Here is a 14627-nt window from a genome sequence, read left to right as displayed (position 1 = left end):
TATTTTTGTTAGCTACTAGACTAGGCTACAGCGTTGCAGTGAGCTACACTGGTTTGAAACCACAGGTAATGATAATTTCACCCACAAATCATTTACTTGTATCTAATGTCAAAATAAATCCTACAACGAAAATGTATTTGTTTAATATGGGTTAGAGGCAGCTGGAGTTAGGGGTAGTTGAGGTTAGGGTCAAAGACAGACGGGGTAAGGAAAAAGGTAAGGAAAGGTGGGTAAAGTGACAAGCCGGAGTAGGTCATGGAGGTCCAGGGAGGTAACATTCATTCAGTCCCCATGGATGTATGGAGCCCAGGTGTCTGATCCATGCTCTCCTCCCGTCGTTGAGCCTCCGTGGACCAGGTACTGTCGTGTGCCAAAACTCTAATCCACATGTTGGTGCTGCCATGCCTCCGGAAGTGGCAGGCAAGAATTGTTCTCTGCTGCTCCACATCGACAGCATAATGATGAGTAGACGTCCTAGCTCCCACAGAGTTAGCTGTCTCTCCTACATACAGTTTTTGCAGACATGGCAACCAATCATGTAGACACAGTTTGCGGTGGATTTCGGGATTGAGACTGGAAGTTTGTAACTTTGTTTGTTTTTCGGATTCCGGACCCAATGCGTCCGGGGAAGGGGCTTCACCAGATGGTTCTGTGTCGGGAGTTTTGCCCTTACTAGGTAGTCTTGTAGGTTTGGGTTTATTCGGAAGGCCGAGATAACTCTGAGACTGTCCATAGATGGAAGGTAGGGCTTCATATCCTCAAGGTGAGATTTGAAAGAGAAGTGTAGTTGTGCCATATATGTCGAGAAGGTGGAAATGATCGTCCTGGTGAGTCCTGGTGTCTAAGACTAACAGGGGGAAATAGGTCTGAAGCGGCTTTCCGGAGGAAGGTTCTGGTGTAACCTCTTCTCTTAAGTGTACAAAAAAAGGTGGTCACCTCTTGTACATCATTGGGCCTAGTGCATAGTCTGTTAAAACGAATAAGTTGAGACTTGACTATCCCCTTAAAGATATGCTGGGGATGGAAACTAGTCCTATGTAGAAGGGCGTGTGTGTCAGTAGGTTTAAAATAGACCTTTGTGTCCAGTCTGCCAGTTTGGGTAAGGTCTGTTCCCTTAGAAACAGTGACCTCCAGAAAGTTCACCGACCGTGGACTGTCTCCCTGAGGCGGATAGAGGGATGGTGGTTGTGAAGGCTCACTACCCAGTCTTGGAGGTCCTCCAGAGAGTGAGGCCAAATCCCCCATATGTCATCCAGGTATCGGTAGTATTGTGACGGTAGTTTCGGGCTGGTAGAAAAGATTGTCTCCTCCCAGTCGGCCATACATATGTTGGCTGTGCCCTTTACTTTCAAGAACCAGCCATCATTGAACATGAAGTCATTCCTCGTGAGGCTAAGACGTAACAAGTCCAGTAGATGTCCTTTAGGTCTGGTGGGGTCCGGGAAACGTCGGAACCACTTTGCAACCACTAACATGCCTTTGTCTGTGTCAATGTTTGTGTACAGACTTTCCACATCCATGGTAAACAACAAGTCCCGGTGAGTAACCTGGAGGTCTCTGATTTTGAGAAGGAAGTCATAAGTGTCCTTTATGTAACTAGGATGTCTGTTGGACAAGGGGTTAAGATAATGGTCCAATAAGGCCGCTACATGGGAACTTTCACTTCCGCAGTCAGAGATAATTGGTCTACCGAGTGGCACGTGGCGTGGGATTGGCCAGGAGGTCTGTGGCTTGTGAATTTTCGGTAGAAGGTAGAGTTGTCTTGGTCGAGGTGGGTCGTTGTTGGTAAGGAAACAAACCTACTTCTTTGAGAAAAAACTTTCCAAGACCATTGTTGAGAGAATATCCCTGATAAGGACTGCCATTCTTGGGTATATGGGATTCCTTACAGGGGCATAGTATTGAGAATCCGAACGTTGTCTCATGGCTTCCTTTACTTAAAGTGTTCTGTCCATGATGACCACAGCTGATCCTTAATCCGCTGGCTTAAGCATAATAGAGGAGTTTGTTTTTAAAGGGCCTCCCATTCAGGGTCAGAGACATTGTTCCCATCAGGAAAAAAAGATAAGGGATGAAGGGGAATAAGTTTCCTTGTCCTGGGTCAAAACATCCAAAAGAAGAGGGGGGAGGAGATGGGAGGTGGGTTCCCAGAGCGAGGGGGGCAAAAAAGTAATCCGTAAATTGGCATCTCTGGGGTCATTTGCAAAAAAAGAAGCCAGCATAAGTCTGCGATAATTCGTCGTAAGGTCTATTGACAATCCCTTTTTAAGGTCAGCGGGTTTCCCAAAACGGGACAAAAGAAAGTCCCTTTGAAAGAATAGAGGACTGTGGGGGGGTTAAGCAAAAAGTCTTAGAGGTTGAGCACGCCAACACTAGTGGTCCCATAGTCCTCTAGTATTGGCTGTCCAAGTTTAAAAAGGTGTTCCAGTGTATCATATGGAGCAAGCTATCATAATTACTCACTTGTTCATATACTCTCCCCTTCAGTCAAGTTGTAGAAACCTGATGCCATGGTTATAGAAAGCAAGCCTATGAGAAATGATCTTGTATTAGAATACACAAAATTCACATATGTAGAATTGGCTGCAAATGATCAATTGTGTAGTTCATGCTTTTACCTGGTCTCTGAGCAGTAAGGGGAGAGCACCAAACTCCTTTAAAGAGATGGTATGGTAAAGAACCCACTGGTCCAAAATGTAAAACTGGAATATGTAGGCAAGCAGGGAATGTTCATGGCCAGGAGTCTGAAGTCCTAGATGTGTCCACTGCCAGCTGTGACACTTCAGTGGGGGGCTTGCATAGATCATGTTGAAACCATATCCTTTCTTATGTTTGTTTATGGACGGCACTTTGAGCTGCTATCTCTGCATGAAAATGTACTGTATAAATATTCTGCAATTTTTGTAGTTGCTTTAATAGGAGGATTCTGATGTATTCTTTGACAAAATGACAATTGGCTTCATTAAGGAATAACTGAGATTTTTTGATCAATTGTCTTTGTAAATGTAACACCTTTAAGGGATTACATTATCACTCAACAAAATTATAAAACACACATTTGCATTGTGCTATAGAGAATGCCTGCTTAATATTACACATCACCAATGATTGTTTCTGTTGTTGATAGTAAATAAAGAATTATATTTTCAGTTCAGTGTCTCATTTATTAAATCTACACTTTTCCCTGCAGATGATAACATTAATGAATAGATAACGTGCTACATATTTCGTAATATGATATCCTTGTCTTTGTAACTAACTTGTTTTGTCTCTTTTCCCATTTTCCCTATGACCGGACCTTAAAGACTCAGTTTCCAGCTCTTCTTAATAAGTAATTCTTACCTTCCCTTGACCTTAACATAATGGCCTCCTATTGGGTAAAACGGAGGCGAATCTTAAGCAAAACAAAGGAAACTGAAAATGATATATTGAGTCAGTTTGAATTGCAAGTTGCAAATCAGGCCAGAAATGAAAAGATATCAAATACATCAGTATGTGAGACTAATGAGGACAATGAAGAGTTTCCTGTTGATAACACAATTACAATCGACGAAGAGGTTAGCCAAAGGGCAGATTTCAGTGTTTCATCAGATTCAGATGAGAGTGACTCTTGTGGAGACATCGGTCTTAATCTTAAATTGCAACACTGGGCTTCAACCTTCTCTGTGCCTATCGTTAACTGCTCTTCTTCTTATCCTAAGAATGTACCTTCCTAACCTGCCAAAAGATGCAAGGACACTACTTGGTACACAGTCCAAAATAGCTGTGCAAAGACTCGGAGGTGGTGAATACTACCACTTTGGATTAGCAATGGGGATTTTATCTAAATTGAGTAGCATCTTTCACTTACCCGATTATCTTAAAGTACCTAAACTACAGTTTAATATTGACGGTCTTTCTTTTTTCAAAAACTCTAAGATTCAGTTTTGGGTATTCTATGCATGATTGATTGTGACTACACAAAGACACCTTTCATTGTTGGTCTTTTTTGTGGATCTGGAAAACCAAACACTGTTTGGGAGTATCTGAAAGCCTTGGTGGATGACCTCTCCCACTTATTAAAGAATGGTGTGACATAGAGGTACACCTTTGAGAGTCATTGTGTCCTCCTTTATTTGTGATGCTCCCGCACGTGCATTTGTCAAACAGGTAAAATGTCACAATGGCTACTCAGGCTGTGATAAATGCCATCAAGTTGGTGAGTGTTGGAGAAAAATGACATATCCAGATACCACTGTTAGGCTTACATCTGATGAGGAGTTTGTTGTGATGGCAGATGAGGGTCATCATTTAAACCCTAGTCCTCTCATAGGTATTGTGAAAATGGTGTCCCAGTTTCCTATCGACTACATGCACCTCTGTTGTCTTGGTGTTACTCGGAAATTATTTTTGGTTGAGGGGCAAAAACTTGACCACACTGCAGCCGTCAAAAGTAGTTTCAGCAGTGTCAGACAAATTAATTAATCTTCGTCCACATATTCCAGCAGAATTTGCCCGCAAACCTCGTGGATTGACAGAAATTGATAGATGGAAGGCAACAGAATTGCGATAATTCATGATTTACAGTGGGCATGTGTCCGGGAGCCTCTATTGAAATGCGGGAGACTCCCGGAACTTCCGGGAGACTTGGGATGTCTGCTGTTTGGAGAATATGTCAACTTTGATGAGGTCATTTCACATCCATTTGCTCTTCAACTCGCTCCACAGGCTGCGGCAATACTGTACTGTAACGTAGTACTAGTATATGGCCGATATTGTTCGTAAAAATCTTGATATTGATTTTGGGACAGTGACATGGCTGGTTAGGTAGCTAATCTTCTTGTCAAACATACTGTAAAATTATATTTACTGTTTGTCAACCGTACACAATGTTATTGCCTCTGAATCTTGCTAGCATAACGTTTTCGGTCTAATAGCTCAGCCAAGGGAAAGCCAGTGTTGGTTCTATGAGCTGAGCAGACTACAAAATATCAGGGTTGGCTAACGTAAGAAAAACAACTTAAATTTCTATAGCAAAACGCCTGAAAACATAAATTAATATTTGTAAAAAAAAAAAAGTGACAATGGTATAAGCGGGATAATGCCCTTCGAGGTGTCCAATATCACCTGATAATGGACTCCGCAGAAGCAACCGTCCTCCGCATCGTCTATTATCAGGTGATATTGGACACCTTGAAGGGCATTATCCCTTACTTACTTAAGTGGTTGATAATAAAGGTATTAATAGTAGATTATAAAGTTGTATGGCATTGGGCAGAAAATGTACATTCTTTATTTACCTCCGAAGATAAACTGGTCCAGACATGAAGACCTTTTCTGCATCCTGCAGGACAGATTCCTCAGCATATTCAGGCCGTATATGATGGCCTACACAAATTACAAGGTAGATTTTTAAGACAATAGGCTGCAGATTTCAGTTAGCTGACAGATCAAATCCCCTTGCTTTTATCATTTTTTGAAGTTTTATTGATGTGCTGGCTTTATCATATAAGACACCTACAGTAGTTGGGCTTGCCAAAATCGCACTATGGTTTCAATAGCGGTATTTCAGGCTGAACCGGGTCGAGTTCGATGACCTGCTGACCAGAGTGGGACCCCGGATAGCAAGGCTAAACACCTCGTTCCGCGACGCGATCAGTCCAGCTGAATGCCTCGCTATTTGTCTACGGTAAGCTTTAATTAATAGCATTTATAGTAAACAAAAATATAGTGTACTTATTTTCTATGCATTATTTTCTGTCTTTGTAGATACCTTGTCACAGGGGATTTGTTCATATCAATCAGTTTCAACTATCGTGTGGGCTCATGCACTGTGGCACATATTGTTGGGGCTGTGGCTAAAGCCATTTGAGACTGGCTGGTGGAGGAGTTCATGACTTTTCCCATCCAAGCAGGACTTAAGGGACATTTCTTCAGGCTTCCTTCGAGGTGGAACTTCCCAAACTGACTGGGTTCCATTGATGGCAAGCATGTAGTCATCCAGGCCCCGACTGGATGGACGCCGACTACATGTTCCAGGTCATTAATGTCGGTGGCTATGGACGGAACAGAGACGGCAGGACGCTGGGGAACTCTGCATTTGGTGAGGCCCTGAAGTATGGAACCCTGGACCTCCAAGAAAACGGTGTCCTCCCTGGAGCAGAGCCATGTGGACCACTGCCACACATCTTTGGGGGTGATGAGGCCTTTCCTCTGCGGACATCCTGTACCCCTTCCCTGGAACAAACCTCGCCAGGGAGAAGAGGATGTTCAATTACCGCCTCAGCCGTGCCAGGTTGACAGTTGAGTGTGCCTTTGGCAGCCAGTGGAGAATATATCGGTGTGTCATTGGTGTCGACCCAGCAAAGGCAGAGGTGTGTGTGAAGGCCACCTGCATCCTCCACAAGTACATCCGGAGGTCCAGGAGAGGTGCCAGGGGATCTCCAGTAGCCAGTCCTGACCAGGAGTCAGCAGGTCTCCAGGAGGCTCCACGAATGGGCCGCAACAACGCTGCACGTGCAGCAATTCGTGTAAGGGATGCATTCACTGCATATTTCAATGCAGAAGGTGCAGTGCCCTGGCAGCAATCAGTCATATAGCCCGTCTCATTAAAAAACAAAGGCTCTTTTAAGAGCCACCCACATTAATCACAGAAAAGCAAACAGTTCCAGAATGTTCTTTTCAGGAAATATGAGTTTAAATCATTCTTATTCTTATCATTATTCATTTCCACAATTAATAATAAAACCAACAATTCATAGTAAATACCTAACCGCCCATTCAATAAAAGGAACACAAAGTTTTGTCAGTGACATTTTTTTATTACATGTCACTGTGTGGCCTTTATCTCTGCCTCAAAAACATGCGGTGAATGTTAAACTTTATTTCGGACCGGGTAGCTGGTGGCAGTCTTTTGAGCGCAGGGAGAAGGCTTTAAAAAAATCAGATGGCTGCGCGGTTAGGGAATCTGGCTTTTAATTATAAGGTTGCTGGATCGATTCCCGGCCGTGCAAAATGCCAGGTGACGTTGTGTCCTTGGGCAAGACACTTCACCCTACTTGCCTCAGGGGGAATGTCAAGTTTCAAGTCTTTTATTTGTCAGGTACACAGAACAACACGAGGTTAGACTGGGCACTGAAATTCTTAAGACAAGACAACACAAGCACCTGGCATAACATAACATACAAGTACACAGAACAAAATGTACATCTGTGCTGAGCTTAAATAAGTGAAATTTCCTAAATATACAGATAACAATAAATAGTACGCTATACTAACCCTAATGCACAAAAAACCTGTTTCAACCCTTTAACCTATTCTAACCTAAGTGGAGTACAGTGCAATAGTTCAAATTTGCAGATCAATGACTATGTCAATGACCAAACAGGAGCCTGGTGGCGAGGTACAGTGAGGTACAGTAGTGCAATGTTACTGAAAGAGCAACCAGTAGCTGAAAGTGACAGTGTATAAGTGACTAGTGTGCAGTAAAACAATGTCCATATCAGTGTCCATTCAGAAGCCTGATGACCCTTGGGTAGAAACTGTTGTCCAGTCTGCGTGTGCGTGAAGGGATGCTGCGGTAATGCCTGCCAGAAGGCAACGGGGTAAAGAGACTGAAGGATGGGTGGGAACAGTCTCTTAGAATCCTGCCGGCTTTCCTTAGGCAACGTGTGTGGTAGGTGTCCTGTAGGGCTGGGAGCTTCCTGCCGATGATGAACTCAGCAGAACGGACCACACTTCGTAGGGCCTTGCGGTCCCGGTCTGTGCAGCTCCCATACCACACTGTCAGAATGCTCTCTATAGTGCATCTGTAAAGGTTAGTGAGGATGACTGAGTCCATACCAAACTTCTTCAGTCTCCTCAGGAAGAAGAGGCACTCACGGGCCGCTTTGACCACCTTGTCCGTGTGAACAGACCAGGTGAGGTCATTGCTGATGTTCACCCCAGGGAACTTGAAGCAGCTGACCTTCTCCACTTCCGATCCATTGATGAGTAGGGGTGCATGCTCCTCCTCCTGCCGCCTCCTATAGTCCACAATCATCTCCTTGGTCTTGCTGATGTTAAGAGAGAGGTTATTGTCCTGACACCATGATGTCAGGGTGACAACCTCGTCTCTGTAGGCTGACTTGTCACTGTCAGAGATGAGGCCCACGATGGTTGTGTCGTCAGCAAACTTAACGAGGAGGTTGGAGCTGTGTGTTGCAGCACAGTTGTGGGTGAACAAGGAGAACAGGAGAGGGCTGAGCACACAGCCCTGGGGGGTGCCTGTGTTGGTGATCAGTACAGATGAGGTGCAGTCACCTATACTTACTAAATGTCCCTATACTTACTGTAAGCCGCTCTGGATAAGAGCGTCTGCTAAATGACTAAATAAAAGGGAAATAAACAGGCTTTCTAACTCTAAGATTTATTGCCAAGAAGCATTGTTACAACAAAGAAATAATCTACCAAACACAAATGTTCTTACCTTTTTAAGTTTAAATGCTATACACTGCATACTATTATGTTAGGGGCATTCATTGTATTATTCAATATGTATTTACCTGTACAATAGCTCCAGGCATGCCAGCTGTCATCTGAGAAAGGCCATCCTTCAACGCAAGCAACTTCAACATCAGAATTTCCAAGGTTGGCAGGAGGGTGCCATAGTAGCAATCATCATCACCTTGTAGTATATCTAATGCAGCAGCAAGAGGTTTTGACACTGTACAATATTCCTTCAGGAACTGATACTCTCGCTCAGTGATGCATTTAACTCCCAATCTAGAGCAAATGTTATTTAAATAACTGATTGGGATCTCTATGATGAGGGACAGGGCGTAATGAGTCGAGCAGTTGGCATGATGAGCTTTCTTTTGATCACATCCTCAACCTGGTCTGAAGCCACAGTAGAGTGACTTGTTTTTGTCCAGAGAGCTGTGCACTTGGCGAGAGCACTTCTGAAAACTGCTTTACATTCATTGTTACTTGTCAGCCATTTCTCAAGGTCATTTTTGGAGATCAGGTTCAGTGTATGAGTTGCACACACAAGTGAGGCGGCAATGAATATGTTGCGTCTGATTCTGTAGAGAGTACTTCAGAAAAATAAGTAACTCCCTCCTCATCATCGGATAGCTCATCAGAGTCAGACCCATCATCAGGCAGGAATTCAAACATTCTAAAGGCTTTTACAAAAATGCTGCCATTATCTGTAACGCATGCTGTGACTTTACGCGATAGTCCATAAACTGAATGAATCAGTTCTATTTCATTAGCTATGACATCATATTTATGTCTCACTCTCTTACAGGCTAGAGCTGCCTTCTGACGTTTAAAACTAATGTTAATCCAGTGAGCGGTCATTCCTAAATAACGTTTGTTGTTGGCAGACCAAATATCTGCAGTTGTTGTAACATAATCCAAGGACTCAATTGTTCTTTTAATATTGGATTCCCTGTCAGAATAACATTGGTCTAGGGATTGGGAAAACGTTTTCCTGTCTGACTTTGGCATGCGAGTGCTAGGTATTTTATCTAGTATTTTTCTAAACCTTGGCGATTTGATAGTGGACAGTGGAAGCATGTCTTTTACGATGTACCCGGCAACTAGCTTGTTAATTTCCTTTTGTGTTACCTTCTGCGCTCCAAGAGCAAAATTCTGGAAAACCTTAGCTTGTTTAGGTGGGGTCGGTTGGTGATGAGCGTTTTCAACTGACAGGCTAGTGGAATCTTTCACCACAAGTAAGTAAGACGGGCTATGCTGGCCTGTCAAATGCTTCATTAGGTTGCTCATTGAGTTGACAGCAGTTGAAAGACACCTCTCGCCTGGACATAGAGTGCATTTTACACTAATATTTTTGTCCTTTCGAGCAACAAAGTTAAAATAATGAGAATATTTCCACTGGCTGCTTCGGATCTCTTTTTGTGCATCTAATTTACCCGTTGGTGGTTGACACCCATTTATTGAATAACACTACGTAAGGAGCAGGTGCCACCCCTTGTGCCTTTAGTTACTGAAACAGCATATGGTTAGGCAGGTCAGGACTGTTTTACTTTGTTCTTTTATTTGGCACCGCTCTAGGTTCCTTCATACTGCACAATACTGTCTCAGTTTGGGACTCGGTTCTTCATTATGGTTCCAGTTGCTGGAAAGCCCTTTGCCAGCAATGCATCCATGAGATCGATTGTTGTGAAGTATCGGTCAAAGAATATGTGTATTCCTGTGGGAACAGATTCAACCATGCGTAGGACTGAGGCTGCTCCAACGCCCAGTCTTTGGCCCATTAATGTATTCTTCCCTTGGTACACTTCAAAATCCAGCATCAGACCATTTGGAGATGCAAGGACAAAGACCTTCAGGCCAGTAGGGTTCGGCTTGCCTGGAACATATTGCCTGACAGGGCAGCGGCCTGTGAACGGGATGAATTGCTCATCAATGCAGACCTTTTCAGAATTTGTAAGGTTGAGACAGCCTTGCCTCACACGATCAATGGCCTGACTTTCCAAAGAATGTCTGTCTTCTTTGTTTCTTCTGTTACATCCAGGTCATCAACAATCTTGAGTGAGCTTCTCAGCTTGAAGAACCTATCCCTTGCCATTTTGCTGCTTATGACTGGCACTTTTTTTTGCCCAAAACATTTTAGTTCTGGGATAGCCAAGGCAGGCCATGTGAACTGAAATGCCAAAGAAGATCTTTATTTCATGTGGAGTAGTATTCAGAGACACTCCTCTAGTTTGCAGCTCTCTTTGATTTGTGAATGTTGCCAAATCTTCAAACACTTTGTTGTCAATGTACTGGGAAAAGTACTGAATTGGACTCCAGTCTGCACGGGTTGTAGGGTCATCTTGACAATCAGGAAGCCCAGGTAGCACAGCTGTAAATCTATTATGATGAAGAAAAAAACACTAATAAATGTAATAATATACATATAATAAACAAGAATAATACTTAAAAACCTCACACAATTATAAAATGATTAAATGCAGTCAGGGGGTAGTTTCCATGATCATACTCATGATAACTTAAGGATAACATACATAACCCTAACCCTGGTACTAAATAAAACCTACGTGCTACTACTGGCCCAAAGAGGGCGACGTCTTTCCTGATCCTCCCTGTCTGTGTCTGTATCATCTGAGCCTCCTGCATCATCTTCCTCTTCTTCAACATATTCTATCCCAGGCTCAAACTCATCCTCATCTCTCTCATCATCTGACAGCTCCAAATCTGAATTTCCCTCAACCATCTGGCAAAGAATCCTCTCTGCTTCAGTTCTGTTTCCTACAACAATTTTACATGAAGATTATCTTGGTGTCCACTATAATTGACTAGGGATGTAACGATATTGACGATATCGCGCTATCGCGGTGGTAAACGTGTCTCGATATCGTCGTGGTTGGGTTACAATATTAAAAGGACAGGTGTCCGTCAAAAAGCAAGAGGAATAAACACAGTCCCTCGGAACAAATCATTGTTAACTACATAGACCATGATCCTTTGCCCTGCGTCGTCACAACAACGATCAGTGTTTCCCCTATGTTGATTTTGTCGTGGCGGGCCGCCACGGCTAAATTTCTGCCACCACGGTATCAGAAATAGGGCTGTACAAGATTTTAGGCCGTCTATCAGCCGTGATTGTTAGACTGCATGTCGGAGAATAGCAAGGACTTCACAGCGCAGTTGAGATTGCGTGTGTGCGTCTTTGAGAACTGTAAGTCGTAACTTGTGTTTTCAGTTCATTAAAGCCTGTACAGTTATTGCAAATTTAAGTTAACTGGTGATTTTCTTTGTTTGTATTCTTCCCCTGCTAGCAGAATTGCATGCCTGTTGATTCGATAGCGATTGTTGCCCTTGCTCACGTTTGTATTTTAGGTGCATTATTATGCTGAAGTAGTTTTAATTAACAGTGCCCACTGCTAAAAAAAAGTCCTACAAAGAAAGTAATCTCCGGTCAAAAAACCCTGAAGGAGGCATTTTCAACAACTATGCCCCACAACAGCGCAAGGGCTCAAGAAATCACGAGGTACATCGCGGAATACATAGAGTGTGATTTACGTCCCTTTTCTGCAGTAGATGGCAAAGGATTTAAAAGGTTAGTGGCCAAGCTTGAGCCGAAGTATCAAATGCCGTCGCGGGCTGAATAAATGTCATTATTTTTTTTGCTATTATCATCACAAACACTATCGTGAGCTATTTAACAATACCGTGAGCTTTTCCACAATATCGCAATAAATATCGTACCGTGAGGTCAATATCGAAATTGTATCGTACCGTGAGATTTTGATATCGTTACATCCCTATAATTGACATTCATGAAAGGGCTTTTATTTCAAACAAAAAATAATTCAACTGCTTTAAAAACAAAAATATGGTTCCTCAGAAGTTAATAAAAAACAAAATATACAATTATCATAGTAAAAACTAAATAGATAAACAATATTTGACTTACCGCTCCTCTTTCCATAAAATGTGCTTGCAGCTATGGAGCCCATTTTGGATGGAAAGAAAAAGGAAGTAACCAAAAGCCCACCCTATCACATGACATATTAATGGAAAGCCCAGGATGTCCTCTTTCGAATACAGCAGGGATTGATAGAGTAGGTCAAAAGAATAAAGCTAGATGCATGTGAACAAAATGTCCAGTACAGAGCTCAAAAGTTAAAGGGTGGGATCTCAGGAGGATATGCAAAGCTCTGAAACTTTGTCGCACTGAAATGTGGAGTTAGACAGTTGAGCAGTTTCTCACCCGTTTTCAGCTCAGGTTTTGTATCGGCAGGGCAAAACCCAACCTATCTACGTCAGGGGTGGGCGGATCGATCTAAAGTATCGATACCAACATTGGTATCATTATTGATCGATACAAGCGTGAAAAGATTGATCCTTAAGTTTACATTTCTCTTCTCAGAATTCTGATTCTATATTCTGTACACAACTCCCTTTATATCAGTGATTGTGCAAACACCGCTCCTCTTACTTTGCTCAAGCTCACTTTGCCCCTCCCTCACCTCGCCTGCTATGCTGTGAGTTGTTGCCGGCGCGCACGTGCAGTACATGGCTCAGTCAGCAGCACACTGATCCTTTCCTCTGCTCTTCTCCCTGTACACCAACAGCTGCACCTCCAGTCATCTGTCTGTCAAACTCCTGAAGTTTGCGGACGACACCACCCTTATTGGGCTCATCTCTGGTGGAGACGAGTCTGATTATAGGTGGGAAGCGGCCAACCTGGTGACCTGGTGCAGCCAGAACAACGTAGAGCTCAATGCTCTTAAGACAGTGGAGATGGTTGTGGACTTAAGGAATAACACAGCCCCACTCACCCTGAGTGACTCCCCAGTCAACACTGTGGAGTCCTTCCGCTTTCTGGGCACTATCCTCTCCTAGGACCTCAAGTGGGAACTGAACATCGGCTATCTCATTAAGAAAGCACAACAGAGGATGTACTTCCTTCGGCAGCTGAAGAAATTCAACTTGCCAAAGACAATGATGGTGCATTTCTACTCAGCCATCATTGAGTCCATCCTCACCTCCTCCATCACCGTCACGCTGCTGCCACTGCCAAGGACAAGAGCAGGCTGCAGCGTATTATCCACACTGCTGAGAAGGTGATTGCCTGCAATCTGCCTTCCCTCGAGGACCTGCACACCTCGAGGACCCTGAGGCGAGCAAGGAAGATTGTGGCCGACTCCTTCCACACTGGACACTTCCTGTTTCAGTCACTCCCCCCGGCAGAAGGCTGCGGCCCATCAGGACCAATACTTCACGCCACAATAACAGCTGTTGGCCTCTTTAACAAGGTTAAGGGTCCACACTGACTCTAATGACTTCCTGGCTAAAATATAACATTTACACAATTGTATCTTGTACATTTGTATTTTTTATAGGGCTATCAAGCGATTCAAATATGTAATCGCAAACAATTTAATCTGTTAAAATGTTACCCCAAAAAATGATTTTAAAAAACTAAGCATTAAAAGGGTATACTTAAAAACTTCAAATAGGCCTAACTGGATGATAATGTCCATATAAGAAGTTCAGATGGAACACAACTTAAATTGTGAGGGAGTTTTATTCACTCACAAACTATACTGCTGTAGCTATCATAAACAGCTACAAAATTTGACTTCTGGAAATACATTTAAGACATGTTGTCTCATAGCCTACTACAATATCCTGCTCCATAATATTCAAATCTCACTCAAACATACTTCAGATACTTAAGCAACCACAGATTGACCTAATATTGAACAAGATAGTTTCTTTTTTGTTGAACTCAGTCAGCTGCTCACTTGTTTTGCGAGTGTTGTCTGCCATTTGTTACAGGAGCAAACACTGCTGCTGCTGCTGCTACTGCTACGTGCTAACGCTGCTGCTGCAAGCTGTGTGCTTTGCTGGCATGCAATAGTTTAGGCTGGAAGTACTTCGGTGATAACTAAACTCAGCCTGACAATCAGTACACATTGGTATTGGTATCGGCAATGGTGGCCCTGCATTTACTTGGTATTGGATCGATAGCAAATTTTGCAGTATCGCCCACCCCTAGATCACAGACGGTTGCATTCTGTTAATCAGCTGGTGCAATGCAAAGACAAAGTAATTAACACCTAAAACACTCAGAAACTGCAGGTAGGTCTGTTCTGATATCTGCAATTGATTTAGCTAGTGTTGCCGTT

The 14627-nt window shown here is 43.1% G+C and overlaps 1 pseudogene; it reads right to left on the bottom strand.

Moving 5' to 3' along the window:
- Positions 1 to 8492: 8492 nt before the first annotated feature.
- LOC146273572 (uncharacterized) lies at positions 8493 to 10048 on the bottom strand (annotated as a pseudogene).
- Between the last annotated feature and the right edge of the window lie 4579 nt (positions 10049 to 14627).

The sequence above is a fragment of the Hypomesus nipponensis genome, chromosome 9 (assembly GCF_054491055.1).
Source record: "Hypomesus nipponensis isolate SF chromosome 9, ASM5449105v1, whole genome shotgun sequence".
In the NCBI taxonomy this organism is placed as follows: domain Eukaryota; kingdom Metazoa; phylum Chordata; class Actinopteri; order Osmeriformes; family Osmeridae; genus Hypomesus; species Hypomesus nipponensis.
The sequence above is the reverse complement of the archived record's forward strand: the minus strand, read 5'-3'. Positions and strand labels throughout refer to the sequence as shown.